Source organism: Arvicola amphibius, chromosome X, assembly GCF_903992535.2.
Source record: "Arvicola amphibius chromosome X, mArvAmp1.2, whole genome shotgun sequence".
NCBI classification, from domain to species: domain Eukaryota; kingdom Metazoa; phylum Chordata; class Mammalia; order Rodentia; family Cricetidae; genus Arvicola; species Arvicola amphibius.
Genome location: NC_052065.1, coordinates 43747486 through 43759486, shown reverse-complemented (window position 1 = coordinate 43759486; position 12001 = coordinate 43747486). Strand labels below are relative to the sequence as shown.

Sequence of the window (12001 nt, the reverse complement as noted above, 5' to 3'; positions counted from 1 at the left end):
CCAATAATATATACATTTAAAAATAGATGTCAAAGCATTAACAGAGAACAAAAAAAAACATCAGGGAAAAATCTGAACAATATAATAACTTTCTGACACCTTGTCTTTCTGTTGTCTTTTGCGACGCTTGGCAGAGGAGGGAATTAAAGCAGGATTTGAGAGATAATCTTGGCATCTAAAAAGACCTTGATTTACTCCCTGCTGAAACTAAGCAACTGACTTAAGCACTAATCTCATTATGAGGTTTAAAAAGCCGCCAGTATTACTGGTCTGTATTCTGTATGTAAATCATATACCAAGCTTATCGCATACCATGTATTCCACAAAAGTTGCTTACTATTACTATTGTTGCAACTGCTGTTATTCTCCTCTCTCTCTCTCTCTCTCTCTCTCTCTCTCTCTCTCTCTCTCTCTCTCTCTCTCTCTCTCTCTCTCTCTCTCTGTCTCTCTCCTCTCTCTCTGTTTTGTTATTTTGTTTTGGAATTTGAAATCTCAGGTGTGCTGTAATCTCCCTATTAGAAAATAGTGCTTAGATAGCGTTAAAAGAAAGCAATGAATGAAAATGTAATGAGCTTGGTAGAAAATGTAAATATAGTGCTAGGAACAGGATTTAGCCTTCTAAATCTGCCTGGTGTGTACTTGGATCCTAGCCTCTAGCCATGTTGAAGTTACTATCTCCAAACTTTGCAACTATTATGCATTTCCCACCATCTGTATTTTAGTAATGTTTATCAGGGATGAGTGTTTAGAAAAAATGAAGTTACTGAGTTAAAATCATTACAATGGGAACTCCTTGGGTTTAATTAAATATGGTAGGTGTGCACCAAAATTGCCAGATTATACCCATTAAGTTACGGTTAGAATAACATGCTTAGGTCAAGTTGACAAGGTCAATGTGTCTAGATGTGCTGTGTTTTCTGAGTATGCCACTGACATATCGATCATAGAAAATAAAGCAAAATAAACCCCCCCCCCAAAAAAAAACAGAAAAGAATTTGACAATATTACCTGGCTCTACTTTCTGTCTTTACCAACTCGCATTCTTCAAAAATTCATGATTATGTACCATACACATCATTGTCTGTTATACACATTGTTGTTTATAGGAGAAACGTGTTTATCATCAGTTCAACAAACGAAAAGGGTCTTAAGAAATCCTAGGCACATTATGTGGAAATAAGGCCAGCAAAAAACCTCAAGACAAACATGGTAGTGCCTATCCTTCTCTAACCAAAAGGCCAACTAAGACTAGAGGTAAGTTAGTCAAGTCCCTAGGAACAATACCACTGGGGAAAGTATCTTTCAATTTTCAGACAAATACAGGAAAATATCAAAGTTTCATTATCTCTGGTCAGCAGAAAGCTCAACCACCTCTAGGAGAGTCAGAACTTCAAGCTTTGAGTGTTCCAGCTTGAGTCCCCCTTGGCCTAACCTGAGGGCCTATTTCCCACTTCCTGGGATGTACCCTTAAACACCCTGGTCATATTTGATACTATGTCCTTTTGTATTCCAATGACAGAAACTAAGAAATTGATTCTTCAAAAATAAGTCCCTGTTGTACACAGTAGCTAGTAAAGTCAAAACAACCCAAATTTCCAAGTGGTGAATAGATATTAAAAATGTGATATGTCGCCGGGCGGTGGTGGTGCACGCCTTTAATCCCAGCACTCAAGAGGCAGAGGCAGGCGGATCTCTGTGAGTTCGAGACCAGCCTGGTCTACAAGAGCTAGTTCCAGGACAGGCTCCAAAGCCACAGAGAAACCCTGTCTCGAAAAACCAAAAAAAAAAAAAAAAAAAAAAAAAAAAAAAAAAAAAAAAAAAAAAAAAAAAAAAAAAACAAAAAAAAAAAAAAAACTGATATGTCTGTCCATACAATGGAATGCTAGTCAGCATTAAAAATGAAGTACTATATAACATGATGTAACATAGATATCACTTATAATATTATGCTAAGTGAAAGATCAGCACAAAAGAGCGTGGATTATACAAATTCATTCATATGAAGGGTAAGGAATACACACCTCCACAGAAGAGAGTCAATAAATTAGTAATATATGTTTCTGTTGTGGGGAATTGGTCACAGGACAAAGGAGAAGTGAGAAAAAATGAGTACTGGGTGTCTTTCTGTGATGAAGAAAATCTTCTAAAGTTGAACATGCAAAGGCAACTGCACAACTTTTGAGATTATGCTATCAACCAATGAATTACACAAGTTAGGAGGGTAGATTGCATGAAACAGACAGTATATATCAAGACACTTCCGTAAACATGAAGTTTTGGATTTCAAATTGTATCTTTCAGGACACTGAAAATAAATTCACAGTGAAAGCAGTCATTTCTTACTCTTTTCCCTAATGTAGAGGACTCAACATGTAACCTATGGTGTACACATGTCTGTAGAATTACTTGTACAAGATATCCAAAACTTTCACATAGTATGTAGGTTTCCTAAAAATGTCCCCAATAATCCTAAAACACTCAAGTCTAGGTTAACCTAAACTGCATTGTTTTCATTCGAATGGAAACACAACCTAAGGAGACATATGTAAGAAACTGTAGAAAGAATAGCAGAAATAAGGGAAACCAATAAAGACACCTTGCTTCTGTCACAGCTCACATTACAAAGAGCATTTTCCCTCTGCTCATTTACATAACACATGCAGGTACCTGGAACTCAGGAGACAGGGGCATGTGAAACACTATTTCATACCTTTGAAGAACTCATATTTGAGTATATGGGGTATTGTCTATTTCTACTCCACAGTAACAAACATTAGGTGACTACAAAATGATTGGGAACCATGCTCACTGCTAAAGCTGAAACTCCACAAGTTACTTACTTTGACAATTATTCCTCTGGTTTACTAGACCATCATGAGAAACGGAACACATAGGAAATTATTTGCTTGTGGACTATAATTACAACAGACAGAGGGGCACTTTATGGCCACCAACACAGAAGGTTACATTTTGATTATTAAGACAAAAATATAAAATGGATGGAGTCAGCCGTTTCCAGGGTCTCTTCAGCTGTGTGAGAGATACAAACCAGCAAGCCACTTCTAGCACCCCAGGTGTTCTTTCTACAGGTACTCTCTTCCTAGAAAGAGTCCTTTCTCCATAGGCTTCCATGTCCTCTACGACTGCGACCTTCCCCTACAACTCACTGATCTTCAATCAAGACTTCTCTTACAACTCCAGATCTGTTTTTTTTTTTTTTTTCAACATCGTTCCTGATGACTCCATTAGGCACTGGCTCTGTGGATTGGAACTAGCTCATCAACAAGCCACACATGGTGGATAAACTGAGCATTCATCTTTAAAATTTCAGTGTCAGAAAGAGGAATAGCTTTCCAAAAGAGCATCACACAGAACCGTATAATAATTTACACACTCCGTAAATTCACAGTAACCTGTTACTTTAAAGCTACATTTGCATTTCTGTTATAAAATAAAGGGACAGAAAAAAAACCTCCCACAGTGTTGACTACACGTGTTAAAATTATGACCCAGTAGATATGTGAAGCAAAAAGAGGCCATTGCCTGTAAACACTTAAAACATTTTTTTTTCATTATTCTGGTGACAGAAACAAGAGCTGCCTTCCCAGAAGCTAACCAGTGAATGAACAAGCAAGAACTTCCCGATAGTAAGTTCACTGTATCAGAGTATTGGTGGAATAATTTGTTTGTGCTTTAACTGGAAACCCAGATTATCCCAGACAGCAGTCCACAAAAAAGGGTGCAAAGAATGTTCTATATCTACTGGTGATAATTTCACATGCTCCTTCGCATTTTATGAACTCATTATTGAGGACTCAGTGTTTATACAGTAATTGCCTCAGGACTAGCACAAATCCAGGTCTTATGTGAGGCTCCTGTGGTAACTACTTCCTCCGATCTCCCCTGAAAAGACAAAGGCCAGACTTCAACACTTACAATAGAAAGCTAACTATTCCTCTCTTTGGTTGGTTTATAACACACTTGATTTTTTTTTTTTTGGTTTTTCGAGACAGGGTTTCTCTGCAGCTTTAGAGCCTGTCCTGGAACTAGCTCTTGTAGACCAGGCTGGCCTCGAACTCACAGAGATCCGCCTGCCTCTGCCTCCCGAGTGCTGGGATTAAAGGCGTGCACCACCACCGCCTGGCTCACACTTGAATTTTTTAATCAAGTTGTGTTCCATATAGCATTACAATTGAGTTTGAGGTCAAGTCAGCAAGGACAGTATTGGGTTAAACATAATTAATCATTGCTTTCTCTTCTATCGTCAATGCAAACATTAATGTGACAAGGATTCCCTTATACAAAAGCTTATCTGTCTTTGGAATACTTTTCCTTAAAGGCTCTCAAAGACATTCTCTGAGCACATTTTGGGCTACCATAAGCTATATTCCATGCATTTTCTTTAAAAAGAGTCTTTCCGTAATTATCAAAAGCCACATAGGGTTTCCCTTGATCTTTTGTATTAAATGTTGGTGAGTCCACTATTCAATAATTATACATAGCATAGCACTGGTTCATAGTTCAGAGCCATAAGACTAGGAATCCATGTGGTAGCTGTATGCAGTGTCTTTTATAGTATAGATACCAAGTCTTTTGGATACAGGGTTGTAAGGATTGAATAAAATAGTACATGAACTCAGAACAGGTTCTGTTTGCATCAAGCATTCAAAGGACAGCTATGTGTCTTTGTTGCCAAAATTCGGGAAAATTGCAATATTTCTTTAGTATATCCTATTTCTCCTTCATCTAATATCAAGAGTTTGCAAAACTGTTTCTTCTTACCTCCCTGGGTACAGGGAAGTTCCAATGGAATCTGAAGCTCAATCGAGGGCATACCTAGTATTCTCATTCACACCACAGAGATCTGACTGCTATGGCTTTTAATAATGTACCCTTTTAGAAAAGGAACACATTTATAGAAACGTCCTCAAATACAAGAATTTAGTAGACCAAATACACTACGCTTATCGTCTGCCCCTTTGCAAAAAGAAGTTGCATATAGAAGTCAAACTCCTTAAGATGACTTACAACGTCCTTTATAAAGGAGTCTCCACCTTCACTCCACTACATTCTTTCTCCTCATTCCATGTTATGCATGATTCATAGTTCTGTCCGTCAGGAAAACTCTTCCTTTCCCTGCCGTACTCTAGGAAACGGCTGTCATTAACCTTCGACTCCCTTTGCAGAGATGTCTCTACTCCCAGACAGAATTCAGCACTGACCTTGTTGCTCATCCAGAGCACTTCCTATGCTAGATTTTAATGTTCATATTTTGATATTATTTCATTAAGTGAAGTGTTGAGCTCCATAGGGTAAGAAACAGACCTTAGACATCATTGAAGTCTCACATTAAGAATTCAGCTAGTAACACTGGATTTAAATGAAATTATATGCTTGGGCCTATAAAGTAACTAAAGAAAGTCAAGATCTTATTCTGTTGTCACAGGATGGTCTAGTAGTGAAGTCCACAAGGAGAATGGGTGGGTGGGGCCATCTAACAAAGGAAGTGGGTTTGTATGAATGCAAGCTCTTAACCAGTCTGTCTTAGAGAGATGCCGACTGTATGAACAGTGAATATTCTAATCACCAGAGGGTTGCTTCAATTTTTCTGTAGGATGAAACAGTCTGTGGCTCTCCAATCTGCTATCCCATGATTCCAAGTGCAGCAGAAAACTATTTGACTGTTCTTCTGATTTGGGTGGTGTCAGATTCTCAGACTGAGGGTCATGGAATGTAGCAACAACTCTAGTCTTAAGGAACATGCAGTTCCTATCTTCTTAGGTCTAGAATTTGCATGCAAATGCTGTACTCTAAAGCGACTTGAATACATTTACTACAGCTAGGCAATTAAAAAGAGATAATTAGGGGAAAGGAAAAAAAATAAAGAGTAATTCTTGGTTATTCATTAACTCCTAAGAAAGAGATGCCCCCAAATCAGTCCCCTCCGATTTTGATTAACTTGGAATAAACTGAAGAATAGTAGTTCTACTACTGTGAGATAGAACTGAGCCTCTGGTTCCTGGGGACTCTACCTCTGATTTGTGGACATCTCCTCTCTGCCTAAATAAAGCTGAGATGTTTGACCCAATTCTAACACAGTTTTTGAGATGCAGTGTTTGCCCTTCAGCTCTTCATCATTCTTGCCATAAAAGGCATGGCTGTTTGATTTATGGTGTTTAACTAGCTCCCTTTATCCAAAAAAGGTCCTGTAGCCCTCTGTTTTGTAGCCTATGTTGCCAAGCAACCTACTTTCATTAACCTTCTCATATACAATGCTAACTTGAACAAATGTAAGAACCGGTCTCCAGTTTCCAGTGGTGTCAACTGGACATGTCAAGATTCTATGATATGTCCCTCATCTTCTTTGCTTTCTCTCAGTTCCTCACCTGCCACATTTAAGAAAGATCACAAAATTGGTCTTCCATTTGAGACCAGGCCTTCTCTTGTACCCTGGTGCCCTTTAACCTCTCTTTCTCTTTATTGCCTCTTCTGAGAAAATGCTTTCATTTCCAAGCCCTCTTCTCATCTCCTGGCATGTTTTTTCCAGCATATACAAAGTAATTAGAGATTTTTTAAATAAAAAGAATAGAATCAGCAATATGTGACAATATGTAAAATAATTCCAACAAAAGTATATTTGTAAATATTTGCATATGTAAAACATGTCTTTATTATTATGAATTATTATTATGTTTTGTTCTTTTTAACCTTATACCCTTCTTGAGTGTCCTCTAGAGATGAATTTTAAGTGTGTGAATATTTACAAATATATTTGTGGATGGAATTATTTTACATACTTTGACAAGGTCTTACTTCTTTATTGAATGCTCTGTACAAAAAGTAGGAGAAAGAGGACTCTAACAGCAATTCCTTTCTTACAGACTGCTGGCATTCGCACAGGAGGATGATACCAGGACCATCACTCAACTTCTGCCCCACTCAATTTACTATCTTCTAGCCCCCTGGCCCCTTTGGAAAGACTTCCACAAATTCTGCTGAGAATTGAAGCATGGGATATTCTTTAACTGTCAGCCCTGGTTGCAAAAAAGTCTATCTTTTGACTATGCTCCTGTCAGACTTTGGAACCCTTCCTGTATTCCCCTAGAGCTGTTGAACCACTAAATCAATGAGCTCTCTTCATCCATCAGAGACATCAGCTGTACCTTCTCCTTGATATAGCATGGAAATTGGGGCTGTCTCCCCATTTATACAATCTACTGAACTCTTGAATCACCTCTTGCATAAGCTCCTTTTTGTCCTAAAAACATGCTTTCCTAATGCCTGTGGATCTTTTGATTGAAATTTACCCACTACAAAGCTATATGTGTTCACATAAGCTTCATGTACACACAGAACACAGACCTCGGTGTAAATATAAGGGTCTCAATTCTGGCTGACGCCCAGGGATGGCTTCTTATTGGTCCTAGGGTGCTATTGCTATGATAAAATTCCAGCACCAAAAGCAACTTGAGGAAGAAAGGGCTTATTTTCCTTATACTTTCACATCACTGCCCATCATATAAGGAAGTCAGGACAGGAACGCAAACATGGCAGGAACCTGGAGTCAGGAACTAAAACAAAGACTATGGAGGAACACTGTTTACTGGCTTTATCATCTTGCTTACTTATAGTACCCAGGACCAACAGAAATTGGGTGTGGCATCACCTGCAGTATCCTGGACCTTCCCAAATCAATCATTAATCAAGACTTGCATACAAGCCAGTTCTATGGGGACATATTCTTAATTAACACTCCCTCTTCCCAGAAACATCTAGGCTTGTGCCAAGTTTACAGATAACAACCAGCACACTATCCTAGGTCCTGAGGTCCTCAGTGTGACACCATGCTCTTGCACAATAGATGGCTTCATCACCCCCCTTTCTTTGTCTTGTTTTGAGATTGGGTTTCACTGTGTAGACCTGGCTGGCCTAGAACACACTATCTAGACCAGGCTGGTTTCAAACTCATGGACATCTACCTGCCTTTGCCTCCTAAGTGTTGAGATTAAAGGTTTATGCCACCACACCCGGCTACAAAGTAGATTTTGCAAATGCCATTCTGTCATTCTTCCTAGTGTTTTGACTTACTCATCTCTGGCTGCCTGCCCCCAGCTCTTGACCCCCACTTTCACTCTTTCAGTTTGGCCACTTCTTACCACTTTAGACCACCCACCATATAGACCAAAACAAAGAAAATGGACTAAAGATGCCCGAGCATATGAAGATTTATAGCAATGAAAGCAGGACCTAAGAACATTAGGTTGTTTACAAGGTACATGAATAGGTCAATGGTTTCCACCTAGTTCAAACCAGTGATATAAGTAACAAATCTAAAACTTCTTGGAATGTTATGTAATCTTGTGTGAATACTGGAAGAATGAAGCAAAGCAAGATAAAACCAAATCAAAGTTATAAAGGTCTGGTTACCAAAGAACAAAACCAAAGCATAGGAAAGGTACTGGGTAGGTACTACAAATCTGCTGTCGTAGAATATGAAATAATGTTAATTGTCTTTAAACTTCACAGTCAATCCGATTCATATTTACCTGCATTTTAGATTTAGGAGCAACCTACCAAATTTACTATGCTGACAGTAATTTGGCAAGTATAGACTTAAGTCGGGAGACTACAAGATTTCATGTACACAGGAAAAAAGGTAAGCCGTGAGTTCACAGAGCTAAGGACATAGGATGGAACGAACTCTCAGTAATGAGCTGGCTTCTGCCAAATGAAGACAGACTATAATTATCTGTGGTTAACAAGTGCAACATGAATGATAGGTTAAGCTAATGAATGCTACCAATGACACAAACTTTTAAGAGGCACCATCAAAAAGATCCAGAGACATACTCAGCTTTATTCTTATCTTTATGGGGAAAAAAAGACTAGGAACCAGAGGGTGTTGGTGGGAGAGACACCCAGAGCTAGGGACTTGGAAAAATGGATTTTTAAAATTCTACGTTTATGAGAAAGCCATACTTGGTACTAATCAAGGCAGAGGGAAGTATTTTGAAAAGTTAATAGAACTAAAAAAATAATAAAAGCTCAATTGAATGTTTTCCTTTATGAAATTAGGTTTGTGAAATATTTGTTTTCGAAACTACATGCATGTGTTAAAACCAAAATAGATTCAGCTCCAGTTCAATTCATTTGTTCATTAATTTATTCAACAAATATGTATTGAATGCTATGTATAAGGAATGGGAGAAAAGGAACTCTAACAGTAGAGATAAGATATACCCCAAGGCGACCAGGATTTATCCCCAGTGCTTGAACTGGCTTTTTGGGGCCCATTCTCTTTGGAAGGATGCCTTGCTCAGCCTAGATATAGGAGGGAGGGCCTTGGTTCTGCCTCAAAGGAATGTCTTAGACTTTGTTGACTCCCCATGGGGAAGCCTTACCCTCTCTAAGGAATGGATTGGGGTGGGACAGGTAGAAGGTAGGGGGGTGGGAGAAGGGGAGGGAAAGGGAACTGGGATTGGTATGTAAAATGAGAAAAGATTATTTTAAAAAATAAATTAAAAAAGGAAAAAAGATATACCCAAGATGTATGTAGAATAGCCACCTTGAGTTTCTCTAGGGCATTGGGCCAGAAAAATTGTGAAAAAGAGTAATTAATAGAATTAATAACATATGTAGTCAGGAATTGGAGTCTCCAATTAACTCTCCTCTACTAACCGCAATGTGAAAATAATTCACATTTATAGAATAAGGACATCAAATATTCACAGATATTTGACATTTAGATATATTAAATAAACACTAAATATACACAAATATTTACATATACTCAAAGTCTCCATCCAGAGCATTGAGTACAATATGAACTTTAAATATCCTTGCCCATTTTTTACACAAGTAGGCAGGCTATTATTTGTCATTTTTGCAGCCTACTTCTGACTTGGGAAATATCCAGGCTGGCAGGCACAGAGAAAGAGAATCTAGTGATTTCTTAGGCTTTCTTAGGGAGGCAAATGACAAATTAAAGGCTTTGAAAGCAACACCCAATGCAAAGGTCACAGAAGCAGAATGGTCCTACATCTCTTTCATAAAATCTCCAAGAAGACAGCAAAGGATAGGGCAAAGAAAATGAGGAAGGCCGTTCCCAAGAGGGAGACACTTCTTTGGGATTTCAGTAGGAGGTGAAAATAGAACTAAGAAGAAGAAAAGACTCATTCTGACCTTTTCAAGATAACCTCAAGAAAGACTCACATAATGGCAGAGGCCTCATTTTGGAGCACTAAGTAGCCCTGCTATATAATCTTTCTTTCAGAGAACAAACCATCCCATTTTCAGTGACAATCCTGGATATATTTCAGGGTAAAGTGGTTGAACTAGTTTATTCAAGACATTTGTTCTTTGCAAACTCTCTCAAGGTAGGCACATTCTGGGGAATAAACCCGATTTCTATGTAGATGGCATTTACATAGAATGGCTCTTTATTCTCTGAACCAAGGTAGAGTTGGCTATTTTGAGTGTGAAAAAATAAACCTGGTATAAATTTATGTCTACCACTAGCTGACTGGAAAATCTGGGGCAAGCTATTTGAACCTCTCTCAGCCTATGCTTTCTCATCTAAAGAAAGGAGATGTGTACTTCTTTGTACAGCTTTTAAAAAGATTAAACGATCTAAAATATATTAAAGTACTTTCAAAATGAGGAGCTGGTAGTGTTTCTCAGTGGTAGAGTGGGTTCTTAGCATGCATGAGGTCATGGATTCAGTCCCCAGTACCAGAAACGGTGCTCTGAAAATGATGAAATGATACATAAATAAGTTTAATTGGTATTCCTCCCCAACACTCATTGACCTGGTTACCATGGCATGGAAGGAGCATGTGCAACCCACCAACAAAACTTATACCCTGACTAATGAGCTAAAAGATGCACTAAGCAATGGTAATGATCATATACTAGAAAATGTACGTACTCTTCAGGAGCATCAGATTGTGTTTATAGGGGAAATCCCAATCCTTTCTTCTCTTTTGACATTGATAAAGATTTAATATGAATGACTTCTAGCTATTGTTACTACTTATTATTAGTGACTCTTCCCAGTAAAATAATAGGATTATTTTATCTTGGATTTCATTCCTACTTTTACAAATAGAGCTAATAAAATAAAGTTATCATTAATCTTCTCTCCACAAATGTACACTATTATATCATTACTGGCGGTCATATGACCTTCTTGCTATATTCTTAAGTTTATATCATATAAGCATGATAACATGATCTGTAGTGTTTTACCAGACACTTCCTGAGTAGTGAAATATTATCACTGTGGCAGGACCTCCTAGAGGAACAAGATGCTGATCACCGAATGGCCAGGACTCATTTGAAGGAGGTACGGACAATGATGGATAACAGGGCAAACTGCCCTTATTTGTCTGGGCAAAATCTAAAATGATATAGGCAGACAGTGAACATGAACATGGCCCAGAAAGTAGATGCAAACAAAATCAAACTACTGGCTACAGCAGCACGGTCAGTAGAAGAAGGTGGCACGGACAATAGCAAGTCGAGAGAACACAGTGGAAGGTCTGGACGCCCTGCTGAGAAGCTGGGTGTTCATTCAAGATACAGAAATCCAGTAAAGTAAGAATGCCATGATAGGCCTTGGTTCTGGAAAGATACACAAAGAGTCAGTGCAGAGGATTTATTGGGAAAATGGGCGAGGAACTCAAGAGAAGCCAATTTGATAAGGAGCTATGGCCAGAGGTCAGGGGTATTAAGAGTGGAAAGGCTAGTAGCAGCAGAAGTGACTAGATGAATGGCAGCCAGCTTTTTCATGCTGAGGTGACATTCTCCCTCAGGGCACTGGGTCTCAAATACAGTATGTCCTCTAGATTAAGAGGTCTTGCTGCCTTGGGCTAACCAAAAGAGATGAAAGTATTTAAGTGCTACAGATTTGAGCAGTCCGGCCTTTAAAGACTTGCCTGGTGGCACTGTCTGTAGCAAGCCACACGGTGATTACAGGTGCTTATGTGAAAAGGTTCCCTTA

At 38.6% G+C, this 12001-nt stretch overlaps 1 protein-coding gene across 1 annotated transcript in view; it reads right to left on the bottom strand.

Moving 5' to 3' along the window:
* Window positions 1-12001, bottom strand: part of Dmd (dystrophin) — a 1847711-nt gene that overhangs the window by 40373 nt on the left and 1795337 nt on the right.